The following is an 18,929-nucleotide window of genomic DNA, read 5'->3' as shown; positions in this document are numbered from 1 at the left end:
CTCTAAGCATATATTTGCCTTTGTTTGGTTTAATTGCTGAGAAGTCAATCTAGCCAAAATTTCTTGCATTTAGCAATTTTTGTTGATTATAGTTCTCTGAATAAGTGTCAGGTAGCAAAAGACAGCAGGGGAAACCCAGCTTTAAGACTAAAGAAAGAAAAAAAACCATTAAAAGAACCAACTAATAACTTCATGTTCTCAAATAGAATTGCTTCAAATGATTTAGCAGGCATTGAAGATTCTATCTTGGAATCCCAATTCAGATTCTGGGATTTACAGGACGTTTCAAAATCACATAGTCTGACTCTCTTACACAAAGAAATAGACTCCGAGTCTGATGTTTGTAAAGTGACTTGTTAAATGTCTCAGAAATCAAGTCTGTCTAATAATCTGGTTCTCCTCATGGCCAATTCAAGACTTTTCCAACTTTCCAGATGTCATTTAAGTTTTCTGGACTTAATGAATCAAATCAAATAACACAGGCTTTAGTGTAGATCTATTGTGGGAAGAAGTGGGGTCATTAGCATGTCTGTTTACAAGAATCCTTCGAAGGACACCTCAGAATCATTCTGCACCCACCGCAGACCTCCTTTTCCGGAAGTTGTATTTGTCTCCTCCTGGAGGCCCTTAGAACATTGAAATACGTTTGAGGAAAATGAAATGGCCATGCCTTTGATGGCAACCCGAAATTTCATTTCTCCAATGTCAACATACCTGTCAACCCTGGTATACTGGTTTCTAACACATTCCACTGGAGTCTTTGAGAGAGTGTTTGGCTTAACTACAGCCACCTTAACTGACCCAGCAGAGGAAGCCAAGATAGGGTTATCTTTGTCCTACCAAACACAACCCTGTGCACTGATGGTGCAAGAGAGTTAGTAAAGAAGGAAAGCAAAGTGCAGGAGCCTCATGTTTCCCGTTTCCTTTATAAGAACTGTTGCCTCTTGCCCATGAGATCCACCAAACTTTAAATATCCCCTTAGTAGTTGACTTCCTCCTCAGATCCTCCTGAAAGTCCTCTCTCAAACTCTTCTTACCTTTAGCTGTTGTCGATCTTTCCATTTGGGTGTTCACCTCATTCTCACCAAGCCTAAAACTCAACTCATTCTTTCCCTTGAAAGATAGACCTGGTGGTTGTGGGGGCTGGAGCGATAGCACAGCAGGTGGGGCATTTGCCTTGCACGTGGCCAACCCGGGTTCGATTCCCATATGGTCCCCTGAGCACTGCCAGAAGTAATTCCTGAGTGCAGAGCCAGGAGTAACCCCTGTGCATCGCTGGGTGTGACCAAAAAAGCAAAAATAAATAAATAAATAAATAAATAAGATCTGGTGGTTGTGTCTGCGTGTTGGGGGGGGGGTGGCAGGGGGGATGGGGGGTGGGATACTGGGAACCTTGGTAGTGGAGAACGGTCTCTGGTGGAGATATTGTATGACTGAAACGTAAGCACAAAAGTTTGTAAGTCTGAAACTGCACCTCACGGTGATTCATTAAAACAATAAAATCATGTAAAACAAAAAAAAGAAAGATAGACCTGTCCATTTAAAAATCCTCACTGGTCTCCCAGTTATGCTTCTGAGTTGCTTTTTGATACAAGCCTTTCTTCCCACTCCACTTGGCATACTATTTGGGACCCAAGTTTTATCAAGTCTTTCTTTGCGAAATCTTGTTTTTATTGTCCACATCAGAGGACTGGAGTACTACCAGAAGAATCAATCACTACTCCTGGAACTTCTCACTTCTATCTCCTCCCTATTCCATGCTCCATGTTTATTGCATGAAACCACAAATGTGCCTTGTATAAGACATCCAGTTTGTGGTGCTTTGTGATAGCAGCTCTAACAGATAGATTCACTATCTTTTCCTCCTGATGAAAACTGTAGTTTGTAAACCTATTCATTTGGCTTGGATTTGGAGGGTTGGAGGCACATCCGTTTGATGCACAAGGAGTCATGCAGTGCTGGGTTCAAATCCTGTAATGCTGTGGATCAAATCCTGGACTTCACACATGTAAGGTATCTGCTTTATCACTTGAACAAGATCCCTAGTGCAACTCCAACATTTTATAGCAGTATACCATGACACTTATCTCTTTTTCTGGAATGTACCGCAGCCCACTCTCTATGAGATTTAGTAAACTGAACGATAGCACAGTGGTAGGGCGTTTGCCTTGCATGCAGCCAACATGGCCGACTCGAGTTCGATTCCTCCGCCCCTCTCGGAGAGCCTGGCAAGCTACCGGGAGTATCTCATCCACACGGCAGAGCCTGGCAAGCTACCCGTGACGTACTTGATATGCCAAACACAGTAACAACAAGTCTCATGATGGAGACGTTACTGGGCCCGCCCAAGCAAATCGATGAACAATGGGAGGACTGTGACTGTGATGTGACTGTTACTCATCATATGAAATTTTGATTAACTATCCTATCCTCTGCAACTCATGGAACATTCCCACCCAAGGGGAAGTTGATTTGTACCTCCTCTGCCACCGCTGAATGGGACTCATACAACACACAGAACATAGAAGTGCAATTGTCTGCCTCTCTGACTTTGCTTTCAAACTGATGTTATTGATGTTTGCTGCATATTGGAGTCACCAAGGATGACTTTAAATGCTGATAGTCAGACCCTATCCCCAGGATTCTGGTGACCCGGGGAATGAGACATCAGCATCAGCGGTTACCAGGTCCCAGGTGATTCTAATGCGCTACTGAGGATGAATCAGTGTCACATAGTGATGGCTTCTGCCTTTTTCTCCAGTATGACCCCTTCCACTACCCCCTGACTCGTGAGACTAAACCCAAACCAAAACTTACTAAATAAATGTTCATTGAACTGGATGAAGGGGTCCAGACCCTTTGCCTGGGCTCTGCTCATATGATCTTTTCTGCTTTTCTGTTTGTTTGTTTGTTTGTTTGTTTGTTTGTTTGTTTTTGCTTTTGAGCCACCTCCAGTGGTGATAGTCAGGGATTACTCCTGGTGGTGTGCCCAGGAATCTCTCCTGGCAGATTCGGGGTACCATATGGGGTGCCAAGGATGGAACCGGGTCATCCACATGCAAGGCAAGTACTCTAAAGGAGGTAAGAGGAGGTAAAGGCCCTCCCGTTGATCGTCGATTTGCTCGAGCGGGCCCAGTAACGTCTCCATTGGAGACTTTGTTGTTACTGTGTCTGGCATATCGAATACTCTCGGTAGCTTGCCGGGCTCTCCGAGAGGGGCGGAGGAATCGAACTCGGGTCGGCCATGTTGGCCGCTTGTAAGGCGAACGCCCTACCCGCTGTGCTATCGCTCCATCCTATATTATTGCTCAGGTTCCTCATTTGATATTTTCACCTGACCTTCTTAAAAAGTACCCAAAACTTTTCTGCAAAATGTCATTGTGAAGACTTAGAGGATTCAGCTGTCTCAAATCAGTGTGGGCTGGGAAACATACAAGTATTCTTACTAGTGTTTTGAAACAAAACAAAAAAAAATGCAAGAGAAGTTTATTTTAAAATATTCACTTCTCCACTTCTAATATGTAAAGCAATCTCTTTTCTCTGTCTAAACAGAGAACGTGGGAAAGTGTCCCATCAGCCCGGACACTTCTACTCCCACTTCATGTTTTTTTTTTCCCTCCAAGGAATTCAGAAAGGAAATGCAAGGCTATATTTATGCTTGTAAAATGTTTTTAACCAATCATCCCTCAATAAAAGTGGATCTGGGAAAATATTTTGGACCCCCAATTTCCCCTCGTGGCACCCCCTATTAGTCTGTTCTCAAATACTGTCCTCAAAAGTCTTTCTCTAAATAAACATTAAAATGAAAACAACTGATAAAGAGCCACTAGCTTCCTTTTTCTTTTTCTGTCGATTAAAAATTATTCCATGTTCCTTATACAAAGTTAAGAGTATACTCACAAAGCACACAAAGGAAAGTGATGGATAACATCACCCCAAGGAACTAACAACTGTTAAAATTTGGGCATGTGTTACATCATATTACATAGCCACACAGGGAAGATGTATTTATGTGAGTGTGTGGGCAAAAGAATAAAGCACACGCTGTCTCTAGTGGGGAGAGCTGTCTTCAGACTTGGAGCGATAGCACAGCAGTAGGGTGTTTGCCTTGCACACAGCCAACATGGCCGACCCGAGTTCGATTCCTCCGCCCCTCTTGGAGAGCCCGGCAAGCTACTGAGAGTATCTTCCCCGCACGGCAGAGCCTGGCAAGCTCCCCGTGACGTATTCGATATGCCAAACACAGTAACAACAAGTCTCATGATGGAGGCGTTACTGGGCCCGCTCGAGCAAATCGATGAAAAACGGGAGGGCCTCCATATCGCATTAGACTGAAATGGTTGTGAAGATTCCAAAGAAGAGATGGAAGAGGGAGCTTACCATGCGCACTCATAGCTCTCATCATCATTGTTTTACCTCCATGTGGCACCTCACCACCGTCTCTGTCTTAATCCCTGTCCTATTCTACTTCCCCTGAAACTAGCTCCTCATGATACCCCATGTGTACTGTCCTAGACAGAGCAGTTCAGAACACTTTTTATGGCTTTAAAGCTACAATTCTCTGGGACTGAAGCAACAGTCCAGTGGGGAGGGTGTTTATCTTGCACGCTGCAGACCTGGGTTCAATCCCCAGAATCCCATAGGGTCCTCTGAGCACTGCCAAGAGTGATCCCTGAGTGCAGAGTCAGGAGTCAGCCCTGAGCAGCACTGGATGTGATCCAAAAAACAAAACAAACTAACAATTCTCACATCTCTCCTCAAATTACATGGAAAAAGGATCCTCTATTTGTGAGAATATATAAATGCACATATATATGTATAAATATTGTCCATATTGTTCTATAAAGTTTAGACAAACGACATTAAGGAAGGATGGAGAGAGAAGAAAAAAGATAAGATTTGGGTCAGAGAAATAGTACAGCAGGTAAGCATACTTGCCCTGTATGCTATCTAACTCAGTTTAATCCCCAACACTGTACATGATCCCCCGATTACCACCAGGGGTGACTCCTAAAGAGAGAGCTAGAATTAGCCCATGTGCACCCCTGGATGTGACCCCAAAACCAACATAAGATAAAAACTAATGTTCTGAAGAGTTTCCAGTCTTTTCTTTTAACCTCGGCTCTATAATTAGAACAATTATTCTCTTTCTAACTAGAAACAAAATTAATATAAGATAAAAAAAAATGGAATCACTGATCAGTAAGACCTTGGTGTTGATGGGCCTTGGGGACTTCTTCTTAGTCCAGGGACTTTTCTTACCAGGGTACTGACCTTCTTTCATACAGACTTCACCAGTCACATATTTGTGGGGCAGTTATTCGTTTAACATGTTGGCTTCATTGGATGAGAGTCATTTTAGAATCCTGCTCTGAAGTGATGAGGAAAGAATCTTGAAGGCCGCTGCTCCCACAGAGACATTTTTTGGGCAGTTGCTTGAAGAGATGGTCACACACATACATGTCTGCTGGCAGTAAACCTACAAAGACATGAAGGTGTCAGAAGTAAAAACCCATCCAACCCTGTGCTCTCATCTCTGTACATTTCTAGGTCTTGTTACAAAACTACTAGTAAGAGGAGAAAGACATAGGGGAAAAAAGGGTTCCAGATGATATAAAACTGTAAAAATTGAAAAAGGAAAAAGAAAAGAGAATGAGTGCTTTTCTTGCTCCAAACTGCCTGTTAACAATTTGGTACCAGCACAGCATCAAGTTGGAGCCCCAAGTGGTGCATGCCTGGCATCAATGTGTTAAAGCAGATTTTTTTTTTTTAAACAGGAGTTCTGAAACCACAGGCCACAAGCCAAATTCAATCACAGTCAGGGCTGGAGCGATAGCACAGCGGGTAGGGCGTTTGCCTTGCACGCATACGGCAGCCGACCCAGGTTTGATTCCCACCATCCCATATGGTCCCCTGAGCACCGTCAGGAGTAATTCCTGAGTACATGAACCAGGAATAACCCCTGAGCATCGCTGGATGTGACCAAAAAAAAAACCAAATTCAATCACAGTCAAGTATTGTCCACATGGCAAAATTATTTGAGTTTTGCTAGTGGCAAAACTCAGTAATTGTGATAGAGACTATACAGTTCTCAGAGCCTGAAATAATTACTATCTTTGTAGAAAAGCTATGCTGATCTCTGTAGCACTGTCCTCCCCTTGTTCATCGATTTGTTCAAGCGGGCACCAGTAACATCTCACAACAAATTGTGAGACTTGCTGTTACTGTGTTTGGCATATTGAATATGTCTTGGGGAGCTTGCCAGGCTTTGCCGTGTGGGCGAGATACTCTCAGTAGCTTGACAGGCTCTCAGAGAGGGGTGGAGGAATCGAACTCGGGTCGGCCATGTTGGCTGTGTGCAAGGCAAACGCCCTACCCGCTGTGCTATCGCTCCAGCCCTGCTGATCTCTGACCTAGAGAAATTCATTCTAGTTCTTGGAAGTCCACATTGAAAAATTCCTGGAGTGCTTTTTGTTCTGTTGAGATTGAAACATTTTTTTCCTGGTGGAAGGGAGAGAAAGGGACAATTCCTACTCCTCCACCCGGAGCAGGTAGGTTTATTTCAGAATCCAAGATTGCCCTCTAAGGACAAAATGCAAAGGCTAAGGAAGAAACAGGTTCTTATAAGAATTTAGAAATAAACTTCCTAAACATATTTTAGAAATCAACTTCCTCCAGTATCATTCACCCTCTATCACCACAAGAAAGAAACGCCCTTTGCTAACCTTCTGTAGCAATTACAAAGGTTGAATTTTTGGCACTAAATAAGAAACATTACAAAAAAGTTAGGGAAAAAAGAGACTTATAAAACAATGTCTCCTATAAGGGATCTGTTGTGATAAATCAACGTAAGAGTTGGAAAAGTAATTTATTTCTAGAGTTAGACAGACAGGGATTTGAGTTCTACCAGCTGGATAACCAGGAGCAAGTTAAAATACCTCTAAAAGCCCTATTTAATCATAGGAATAATAATTATTTTCTACTTCTCTTAGAATTGATATGAAAATGGATTAAATGATATCTACAAGCTATCTACCACAAAACCAACACACCAATTGTTTTCCAGATATGTTAGCTGTTATTATTGTGAAGACCTTCCAGTTGATTATACTAAGAGTGCTGTTATCATAATTTCCTTAAAAGTTAACGATGGGCTGGAAATTTTTAGGCTTTTAATAAATGGCAGTAATAAAGATCTAGGCTGTGGATTACTTTGACTAATGAAGCATTTTAGAAACTTCTTTGACTAAAACCATGTGAAGAAAAAAATTAAAAATAAATCTACCATGTATATTTATATGTGTGCTTAAAACAAAAACATGTTTATAAATAATATATAACCTTCTTACACACCACCATTTTCTACTCTGCCTTAACTGGTGTAAAATACACTTAGGTCAGTAATAACTTTATAACTCAACAAAGAATTGAGACCCAGAGCTTGAAAAGTACGCATATGGAAGCATCAAACTAGCCATGAAGGTTGAATGTCTATCATGTGTAACACAACCTTTTGTTTCTTTAAAAAAAAAAAAACTTACAAGTGCTATAACCCATTTCATTGTTTTTTGTCTATGTTTCTACATCTTGCATCCATAATTGTATCCTTTGAAGTCAAAATAGAGTTTTATGCTTTCTTAGAATCTTGCATAATTTTCTATCAAATTGGTGAAATCAAAAGAGCTTTCAAAAATTGTTTTAGGTACAATTGAATTTACATTTTTTTTCAGAAAATTTAAAAATGTTCTGTCTTCCACAGGAAATTTTGCAACACAAATTATAGAAGATGATTAGATACTGAAATTATCTGTCTTTTGAGGTCTGTGCCTGAAAGTGAATAGACATGAGACATTGAGAAAAGCACATAAGAGAAACAGGCCTAGTTGTTTCAATCTCCATCTATCCTTCATGACTGCTCAGAACAGTCACTAAACGGCTGTGTAACACTGACTTACAATAGTCTGAGATTTTCTGTTTTACCTGGATCCTTACCCTCTAAAAGTAATCCTTTATGGTTTCTCTATTATTTTTGGTTTGGGGGACACTCTTGGTAGTACTATGTGCTCAGGGATTACTCCTGGCAGTGTTCAGGGGACATATGGTGCCAAGAAATGAACTGGGTCACCAGCAAGCAAAGCAATCACTCAACCTATTGAGCCAACTCTCTGGCCTACAATACTCTTAAACTTTCTAAATTGTGATTCCATCACTGGTGAAACACAGTTAATATGCCCCACTTTTCTATAGATGACTTAATAATAAACTGTCAAAATCCTCAGCAAAGACTCCAGAGCAAGATTTGTTTCTGAGTCTCTGGGATCATGGCCATTAAGCAACTTGACTCAGAAACAAATCTGGAAACCCAGCGTTTTTTGGCAGAAATGCGTCCAGACCATGCAGTAGGTTACTGCCGTCGGGCCACCCTGGTGGGAAAGGGTGCTGTCCCTCCGTCTGCTCCCCCTTGGCGGCTTAGTTGGCCAACATCCTCCAGAAGCCATTGGACAGTCAGGTTTGGGTCCTCAGTGACGAGACATTTTGGGCCTCACAGGATGGGGGTGGAGTTGGCCCTTTCCTCTCCTTGGAAGGAGACCCTGAGTCACCGCCCACAAAACAGCCTCTCTGGCTTGTGATCAAACTGCTTAACGGCCATGATCCCAGAGACTCAGAAATAAATCTCAGAACTCAGTGGCTTTTGGCTGAAATGCGAAAAGACCCTGCAGTTGGTTACTGTTGCTGGGCCATTCCAGGGGAGAAAGAGTGAAGTCTCTTTGCCGGCTTCCCCTTGGAGGCTCAGGGCCCGCCATCCTCCAGAGGCCATTGGACAGTCAGGTTTGGGCCCTCAGTGATGAGAAATGCAGAGCCTCACGGGATGGGGGTGGAGCCAGCCTTTTCCTCCCCGTTCCAATGAGGCCCCGAGTCTCTGCCCACTAACAGCCTTTCTGGCACCTGATCAAGCTGCTTAACGGCCATGATCCAAGAGACTCAGGAACAAATCTCGGAACCCAGCAGGTTTTGGCAGAAATCCCTCCAGATTTAATTGTTAAACTTTCGGAATTTCAAACTTGCATGGCCACTACATCAGCCACGTGACATCATATGTTATTCATAACCAGCAATAGAAAACAAATTGTCTACTGTTGCCTTTTCAGCAGTTCTGAGAGTTGGGGTAAAATCCCAAATAATAATGGTGGGTCTGGTGTCAAAATATTGAATGTAATCAAAGTAGAGAGAGAGTAATGTGGAAATCATCTGCCCCCCCCCCCCCCAGGTAGGGGCAGGGTGTGGGTGGGATAGGTGTAAACTGGGATTTTTGGTGGTGGAGAATGGGCACTGGTGAAGGTATGGGTGTTTCTTTGTATGACCGACACTTAAACCTGAAAGCTTTGTAACTGCTCTCACGGTGGTTCAATAAATAAAATTATAAAAAATGAAAAAAAAAGTAAGGTGGAGTTCATGCCCAATTCAATCAGCTAATCAGTGGCTGAATAAATAGCAGTACTCCTACATTAAAAAAAAAAAACACTCCAAGGCAAACTCAAGTGCAAATCCAGATCCAGGCCTTTCCCTGTGCTCCAGAATCACATCTGTGTTTCAGTTCAACCAACAATGGAAAGGTCTACGCCAAATGTGACCCACTTCCGGAAGTTCAAAATCTTCCTTGCTATTTCACACATTTTCTAATCTAGTCGTGTAAGCTATTGACCTCTACCTCAGCTGGAATTTTTAAATAAACTGTACATGCACATCCAGGAAAACTATTTAAGTTCCAAGATTTTAATGCTTTGATTGAATTTGTTCAAACATCTTGTCTTACTTAAACATTAAAGGAAAAAGCAGAAACTTCAAACTAGATAATGGCATGTTTTTAATCATTCTCTCCTCCCTCACTTTCTTGTCGTCCTTCCCTCCCCTCTTTTGTGTCTCTTTTATTTATTTCTTCCTTCTTTCCTTCCTTCCTCCCTTCTTTCCTTCCTCCCTCCTTCCCTCCCTTCCTCCCTCCCTCCCTGCCTGCCTCTCTCTCTCTCTTTCTTTCTTTCTTTCTTTCTTTCTTTCTTTCTTTCCTTCCTTCCTTCCTTCCTTCCTTCCTTCCTTTCTTTCTTTCTTTCTTTCTTTCTTTCTTTCTTTCTTTCTTTCTCCCTTTCTTTCTCTCTCTCCTTTCATTCAGTTTATTGGATTTTTTTATCTTTCTTCAATGAATTATTAGGTAAGAGAGCTTTTTATTATTCTATACTTCTCCCTCTTAAAATTTCAATTAGCTTGTGTAGTATCATCTATCAGTGCTGGTGTGTTAATTGCTGAGTATCATAGCTAGTGAGGCCAGGATTACAGGAAATTCTTATGTGAAGTAGTAATTAAGGAAAGGTATCCTAGGTTTGGACTCTTCATCCCTTTGTTATTTTGTAATGGTGTGAGAGTAGAAATTTGCGTTACTCTACCTAAGCCTCAGTTTTGGATGAGGTAAATGAAGCTAATAATAGTTTATTACTCACAGCCTCATTGTGGGGATTACATAAGATAATCATGACAAACACTTATCATGCTCACTGATTCTAGGCAAGCATGCAATAAACATTTTCTGTTATTATTGTTGTTGTTGTTGTCATGGAGTCCTCCTCCAAAGCCAGAGCTTTGGATATTTCTGGAAGAAATTTCTACATGAAGAATCTTCTGGAAATGGTGGATATGTGTACTATATTTCTGGTAGACATAATTTCACTGGTGTCTGCATATGTTCATACATTTAGGTTTCATCCACAAGGACTTTTTAAAAAATATAAAATACAGGGGCTGGAGCCATAGCACAGCTGTAGGGCATTTGCCTTGCATGCGGCTTACCTGGGTTCGATTCCCAGCATCCCATATGGTTCCCCGAGCACCTCCAGGAGTAATTCCTGAATGCACGAGCCAGGAGTAAGCCCTGTGCACTGTCGGGTGTGACCCAAAAAGCAAAAAAAATAAATAAATAAATAAATACACCTAAATAAAACTCTTCCAAAAATTGGGCTAATTTGCATGGATGGGATACCAACAGCATCAACTATCATTAAAAGTTAAGCAATGCTTTTACTATGTGTGTCAAATGAATTTCTGATTAAATACTTAAAATGGCCAAAAAATACCAAAAAAATTTTTACAGAGCAAAACAATCCCACTCCCCACTTCCCTCCTCAAACCCAAATACCAGAGTCCCTAACCCTGGATGGAAAGAGGGATCAGCTTCTGAACAGAGGCAAAACTTTACTTCCTCCCTCACCCACCAGGAATGTCTGTGGGTAGTCAATCCTAGGACAGGAAGTTATGGGAAGGAACTCAGGAAGATGTTGCCCAGTGAAATTCCTATAATGAAGCATCAAAAGCCCCATATGTGGGCTGGGAGAAAACAGAAGTTGAGGCACAGACTAAGTATGCAACCAACCTGAATTCAATTCCTGGCCTCATGTGCCTCCCACACATCTCTAGCTATGGCCCTGGAGGCTCCCTGAGCACCACAGGGCAGCCCAGGCAATCCCTGGCACCGCAGGGCCTGAGAAACGTCACATCCTTGGGCTCTTGCACTTGACCATTGACTGAATCACAACCACGAATCACAACCATCCTGTTATTCATTGATTGCCTCGAGCAGGCCCCAGTAACGTCTCCTTCATCCTAACCCTGAGATTATATTCAAGGCTCTTTAGGAGAATGAGACCCATCATTGTTATTGGTATTTGGCATATTGGGTACGTCACGGGGAGTTTGCCAGACTCTGCCGTGTGGGTAGGCTACATTCGGTAGCCTGTCGGTTTGTCCAAAGTAGGAATGAGATAATAAGATGTCATAATAAAATGTCGTGCGGCCGCAAATGCGGCCGCACGCTTCCGGAAGCTGGTTTTTATAGTCTCTGAGTCTTGGCCGTTGATGGGATTACACGGAGACAGGGGTACAGTTGGTGGATGTGACCCCCCACTTACTGGAATTTGGAGGATCTGGGTGGAGGATGCTCAGCTCTGGTTCGAGTAGGCTTGGAGATCTCAGCCCTGCGTCCCACTTGCCTTTGTTCCTCTGCCGGTACCGTCAGGTACCATTGACTGAGGTGGTGGATAATTGCCAAAGGAACCTCCTGAGACAGCTTGGAAGTCACCCCCTTTAAAACAGACCTAGATGTGATGCTTCTGCTCTCCTAACAGATGTCCCAAAGCCAAGGGACCCTCGGAGTTCACTAGCCCATCCTACTAATCCCTGAAAAGCATGTTGCTAGTATTTAAGTAAAGTTCAGTGACTGTCCCTGAAGATTTCCCCCACCTCAGTATTCAGGTCTCAGGAGCAGATCATCCAAGTCAGGGGAAGACAAATGGGACTGCAGCTCACGCTACAGGATGATTTCCCTAGATTCTACAACTTTGACCATACGTCCAGTTTCCTGTTGGGTTTCCTGACTGTGAGAACACTTTGCAGACCCTTGGTAAAGTAGAACTGGCTCCAGATACAGCAGGTCTTTCTAAAAGAAAAACTTACTGGACCTACAAGCATCTAGAGAACTATTAGTATTCTGTCAGCTTCAGAGTCTGACTGAATTATCCATCCTGTTCAGTATCTAGTGATTGGAAAATGTTCTACAACAGAGGTCTTCAACTATTAGTCCACAAATTGATACCAGTCTGCAGATGTAGAAAACTTCACCTCTTATTCACAGGTTCACTGCCTTGGTTATAACTTATTTTCACTGGACCTGTATGCAGTACATGTGCAAGTCCATGGGTGTCGAGAGATTGAACAGCTCTGCTCTACAATACTGCTAGGGAAAAAAATATAACGTTCTGACTGGGATGCTTTGGGTAGATCACCTCCACCTTTAGATGTCCATGATGCCATTTCTCAGCTTTTAAATGTCCTAGACTGTACCATAATTCAAAGAAGGAGCAATAAACTAAACGGTGACCTCTGGCTACTCTCTCAGCCCACAAGATTAGAGTCGGAAAAGTTTTCATAATACAGATGCTGATCAGCTAAGCCTTTTCTGGATAAATTGGGCTACAGACATATGTCATAACATTCCCCTGCATTTCCCAGTCTCCAACATTTTGGCCCTGAGCCCTGGAGACCCAGGAGGCTGAGAACAGCAAAACAAGATATTTGCCTCATGCTGAATTCCCATCTCCTACCACTTCCTTTCAATTTGCAGCTGTTCTTTATGCCAGAGAGTCACAAACCCAAAGTCACATTTCTCAGACAGAGAAAGACTCTAGGGATCATGCAGACCATCCCCCAGCCTCTAAGGAACTACACTCGACTCACAAAATTATACCGGTGGCTTTGTAAATTTGACTTCCTTAAAACATTTTTCTACTGTTTCCAGGAGAAAGCTTAATAGATAATTCATTTGGATGTTCTGATGCTTCTGAAATTCTTCCCTGCTTCTCTCCTAGAAGTTGAATATTTGATTTTTTCTTAGCAAAAGACTTTGATTGATAACACACAGACGATTGCCACATATTACAGAAACCACAGTTTTCTGGTCACTGCCTGGGTTGCTCCAAGCCACAATCTGGCTGCATCTCAGAACTCAGGGCTTCATGACACCTAAGGAATGATGAGATGAATTACAGGTGATTCTATGCTTCTAAGTCCAGATGACTAAGGCATGGCCTCAGATAGAATAAGCAACTCAAGAAGTTGAAGGATGTTGAGGGTATGACAATGATGAGAGGCAAATTCATGAGTTCCTTTGACATACAGTCATTGTAGCGGTCATCTAGATATTCATTCTGAATTCAGAAAGGATGAGTCTCTTTTGGGAAATGAGGCATTTGGAAAATTTGAGGTGGGGCAGATGGCTCTGTTATGGAAAAGAGCATTTGTCACAGGAGGTCTCTAGAATAGGAAGAAAATACTATAAAATAGTGCTAAATTTTGGGATTGTAACCCTTGAACATCACTGGGTATGGTCAAACAAAAGAAGAAACAAAAAGTCCAGAAAATGTTTAAAATTTCAAAATAAAATAGTGACTTTCATTTATAGTATCATCTAAAAGCAAAAGGGAAATTTCAAGGAGATTATAGAGGAACAAATGGTGTTCCCTCTATCCAAGTCATCTCTGGTAGTCATATTTGTGAATGTCATTTTTCAGTTCCCTCACCAAAAGTCTTGTGTTTTTAAGCACTATAGCTCAGTCTCATCAACAGTTTCTCATGAAAAATTGTTTCCAAAGCCCTCAACACTCACTGTCTTTTAAATATTTTCTAGTTTGTCAATGTCTCTCTGAAAATGTAGCATGTGGAATTGTATAAAGGTCATTGAAGGGAGGAGGCATATATCTAAATAATAACAAGAAGAGTACTACCCACTCTTTCCTGGACACATTTCCCCTTTAATGCAATCTACTGCCACGTTGGATTTTTAGTGGCCACGTGGCAGTTACAACCGATTAGCATTGCCTGAGGTTAAGTTCTTTTAAGTTTGTGTTTTTCGAATAAATTAGGTTTTTATGTTTATTTAGTTGTTTGCATGGGTTGTTTTCTAACTAAAGGCAAAATTTTCTCACACTAAATAATGCTGGATTTAGATTCCTCCCAATCCAACATTTTGATTCCACTTTGAATCTAGATTCTTATTTTTATTTTAATGGTATTAACCAGCTTTGTGTACTTCCCAGCTTTGAGCCATCCCCAAATTAATAGACAGATCAGTTAAAATTTCTCTTAAGTGTTAATGAAAGTATTAAACTGGGGGAGTGGAGTAAATCAAATCACTGATTCAAGGTAAGTCACTAATTGAAGATAAACAAACCAATGCAGCATATTAATTTGTTCTTTAACTGAGTTATTTAGTATAATATTGTTAATGGATGTCTGATTTATTTACAACATAAGACTTTTATTAGATAATAGAAATTTGGTAAACTATTGAAATACTTTTGAAGAAGTTCATTATGGTGAATAAATATATAAATAGATGACTATTATAATCAGAAGTATGTCTGTTATTAAATTGGAATAAAAATAATAAATCAACTTGAAGAGCCTATTTGGGTTTATGACATAACTTTCCATCCCTAGATCAAAGATTAAGGCTAAAGGAAGAGTTGAGAATCAATAAAATTGATGTTGACAGAAGATAGCAAGGGTCACTACTCAAACCGCAGCAGTTTAGTGACATCACAATTACTTAATGACATTGCTTTGTATTTTATGATTGCATAGGCGTGTGAATCACTCTGATATTTGACATTAGTAGAGTGATAAAAAGAGGTTATTTTAAAGGTCTTTTTCCTCTCTTACAATGATGTTTCCCATTGAACATAAGCTAAGGGATGGGGGTAATTGAGTTCCATATTTAGCATGATTATTAAGGGATAGAAGGAACAAACACTGTCCTCCCGTTGTTCATTGATTTTGCTCAAGCGGGCCCAGTAACGTCTCCATTTTGAGACTTGCTACTGTGTTTGGCATATTGAATACGTCAAGCTTGCAGGCTTTGCCAGGCTTTACCATGAGGGTGAGATACTCTCCGTAGCTTGCTGGGCTCTCCAAGAGGGGCAGAAGAATCGAACCTGGCTCAGCTGGGCTGGCTGTACGCAAGGCAAATGCCCTACTGCTGTGCTATTACTCCAGCCCATGGGATAGAAGGAAACCTTTGCCAATATGTTGACATTTACCTAATAACTTATGAGTGGAATCGTTTCTTCTCAATTATAGTTACATGAAGAATAAGCATAGTTGCCCTAACGTCACCTTTAATAACTTTGGGTTCCACAAAAGAAAGTACTGAACTTGTTTGCTATCACAAGGTTGGATTTGCTAAGTTTGGTGTGGATCCCAGTTCTGCTCTGAACTCTCAGGCCAGTGTATTCTGGGAAGTTCTCTTTCCTCTTTCTGTCAGGCTATCAGCGGTCACATGCTCTAAGAAGAGCAGTGAAGACATTAGAAAAAAATGACAGAACAAAGGGATGGGATTGGGTGGGGAACCCGTTATAGGCAATGACTTTTCTTCTCCTTTCTTGGGGTCCCAGCTTGAGTGTGGCAGGAATGCTCATGGTTCATATTCAGAACCTTCACACTACAATGACTAACCATCCCAGCTTGCCTGAGCATGAGAGTTGACTAGGACATGAAACTTCCCTCCACTGGACAGTCAGCCTCATACAGGGCATCATCCAACCTCATCGAAAAACCTTATCATTATCCAGGAAATGTTGACTATTATGGGAAACTGAAAAAAAAATGAACGAAAACTCTTGATGTTGTTTATTATAGCAAGAGGTCTAGCATTCGACCCATTCCTGTGTAGTCTGAGAATACACAGCCTTAATACAGGGAGCTATATTTGGGACTCATGCCCAGGCTCAGTTTAGTCAAATACCAAATGATATGCACAATTGTTATCCGTTTCTTCTTCAGCTGTCTTACTTATAAACTGGAAATGAGGGGAGGGCCTTCCTCAAACATTTTTTGTATGAGTTAAGTGAGTTACAATATGACATGCTTTGTAAAGCATGACCATGATCTACATAAACATCTGTTATCTTGTTTACCTTTAGAAAACAGCTGTTCTTGTCACACTTTTGCTTGAAACACTCTGTGTATGATTTGTTTTTCTCAGTTTCAAGCACTGTGCTTAACTAATTGTTCTTCATTGGTGGATTAGACCATGCTCCAGCAGACACAATCCACAGTTTAGTGAATGAGAAATAAACCAACATTAGCACCACAGTGGGTATTAGGATTTAAGTTATAAGTGCTATGGGATACCATGGGATGAGAAACACTGTCTTTGGAGTTAAGAATGTGACATATAGACTGACATTTGAAGGAGAAAGAGTTGGCCAGGAAAAGATAGGAAGGAAAATGGTGGAGAATTTCTAGGAAAGGAAATAGGTAATATGTTCAAATTTCTTTTAAGTTTGAGGAAAAAGTTTATTAAAACATTAATTCCATGCTTTGTATGTTCTACTAAGTAATCTAAGGCAATGGCCAAAACTAAAATGAACTCTTTTCTTCCCGTTACAAACAGGTTTCTGATCTCCTCTCAGCTTTGGTGAGCATGTAATCTATCCAACATCACACAGGTAGCAAGTGATGAAGAGAGGATGTGAATCCAATAGGATATCTCCATAACCCATTTCACAGCTGCCTCATGACTTCACAGAAGATTGTAGTCTTAGGTGAAGTCCTTCAGTAATCTTGTGAATCCTTGATAATTACCAAAAAAAGTTTAAGTTTAATCATCATGGGGTAAGTTCTCTGCCACCTGTTGTTTCTGCACTGGCCGTAAACTCCTGGGTCATGTTTTCTTTCACTTTAATCCAGAACACTCTCAGGTCATTTTAAAGAAGATAGAAAGCCAAAGCTAGTGTGAAGCGTGCTCTGTCATTCTGCAAGGCCTCCATACAATACCGAGTCTGCTGGAACTGCTTTTAATTTGCCCTTTAATTACAGCCTGAAGTTTTAGTTTGCCAGCGGATTTCATTTAGTAGGAGTTTGTTGAAAAATTCAAATGAACATACTTCATAAGAAAGATTCATGGAGATTGCCTCATATTGAAATATCTTTCCTCCGGTTAAATTATTTGACTCCAGAGGCATGCTGATTTCACTTTGGGCCCTTATTTGAGGACACAAAATATGAGATAGCCTTGAGTGAGTCTTTCCAGGGCCAGGCATAGTCATATGGGCTTTACATGTGTGACCTCATTTGCTTAGACAATCAACTCTCTTGGGGCGGTTTTGGAAACTAAATGTCTTAGAAACAGAAAGTTTTGAGCAAGCATGACATCCTCAGGAATGCGTTGTTATTATTGTAGTCTCTCAATTACCCTCTGAGTTACTTGTTATCAAACCCATTTTACAGATGAGAAAATAAACACAAGGCAATTTCCCCCAAGTACTCCGTGTCTGGTACCAAGACAGGTTTAGAGCCAGATACAAATCACTGTTTTGTTACTGTCCTCTTAGATTCAGTACTTACAACTTACATTCATTAGAAATTTATGAGAGCACTACCTTAGATAGATTTCATCATTTTAGATGTCTAAAGCCCTTTATAACCAGAGAAATAATTTCCAATTTATATGGTGTTTCAGAAACCATTATAAAAATTGTACTTATTGCTGTTCTTGGGGCTGGAGCAATAGCACAGCAGGTAGGGCGTTTGCCTTGCACGCAGCCGACCTAGGTTTGATTCCCAGCATCCCATATGGTCCCCCAAGCACCGCCAGGAGTAATTCCTGAGTGCATGAACCAGGAGTAACTCTTGTGCATCGCCAGGTGTGACCCAAAAAGCAAAAAAAAAAAAAAATGTACTTATTGCTATTCTTGTGAATATTATGAAAAAGCAATAATGACATCTGATCGTTGCCCAAGTAAATGAAGTTATGTAAATAATTTGCTCTCAAGTCTCTCTTCTTTCAAAAGATGAACTTTCTTTATAAGTGCCCTCTGAGTGAGGACTGGGGGCCAGTTACCTGGTTTTCTACACCTTAAATGCATCCTTATTGGCTCTGAGATATAGGTCTTACAGATTGCATCTAAAAAGTCATCGATTTGGGTAACTTCACTATGGAATTATTCAAGCCAAGGACTCAAGTTAGGCTCTCTTTACTCATAACTGTGCTTTTTATGTATGCTCAGAAAAGCTGTCTTCTCAAGTTACCAGCAAAGGTCCAAATATTGAGAGGAAGAGATCTGTATGTTCATATTGGGGATGTGGATGTTTGCTACAATTAATCATAGTAACTACAAGGATCCTTTCACTTTACCAGGGTTCTGGATCAAGGGATCATAACATACTCTTCACATCTACTTTCTACATGTTCTGCTGAATAAAAGATGATTCCCATTTATTAATTGGGGTTCTGAAAGGTGATTATAGAAATAATACTAAAAATATTGGTAAGTTGTGCTTGAGGAATCTGAGGACAGAGTGGTCGAACAACTGGATCACTATCAAATAGA

This window comes from Sorex fumeus, unplaced genomic scaffold, assembly GCF_029834395.1.
Source record: "Sorex fumeus unplaced genomic scaffold, SorFum_2.1 ptg000061l, whole genome shotgun sequence".
Lineage (NCBI taxonomy): Eukaryota > Metazoa > Chordata > Mammalia > Eulipotyphla > Soricidae > Sorex > Sorex fumeus.
Note: the sequence above shows the minus strand (reverse complement) of the source record.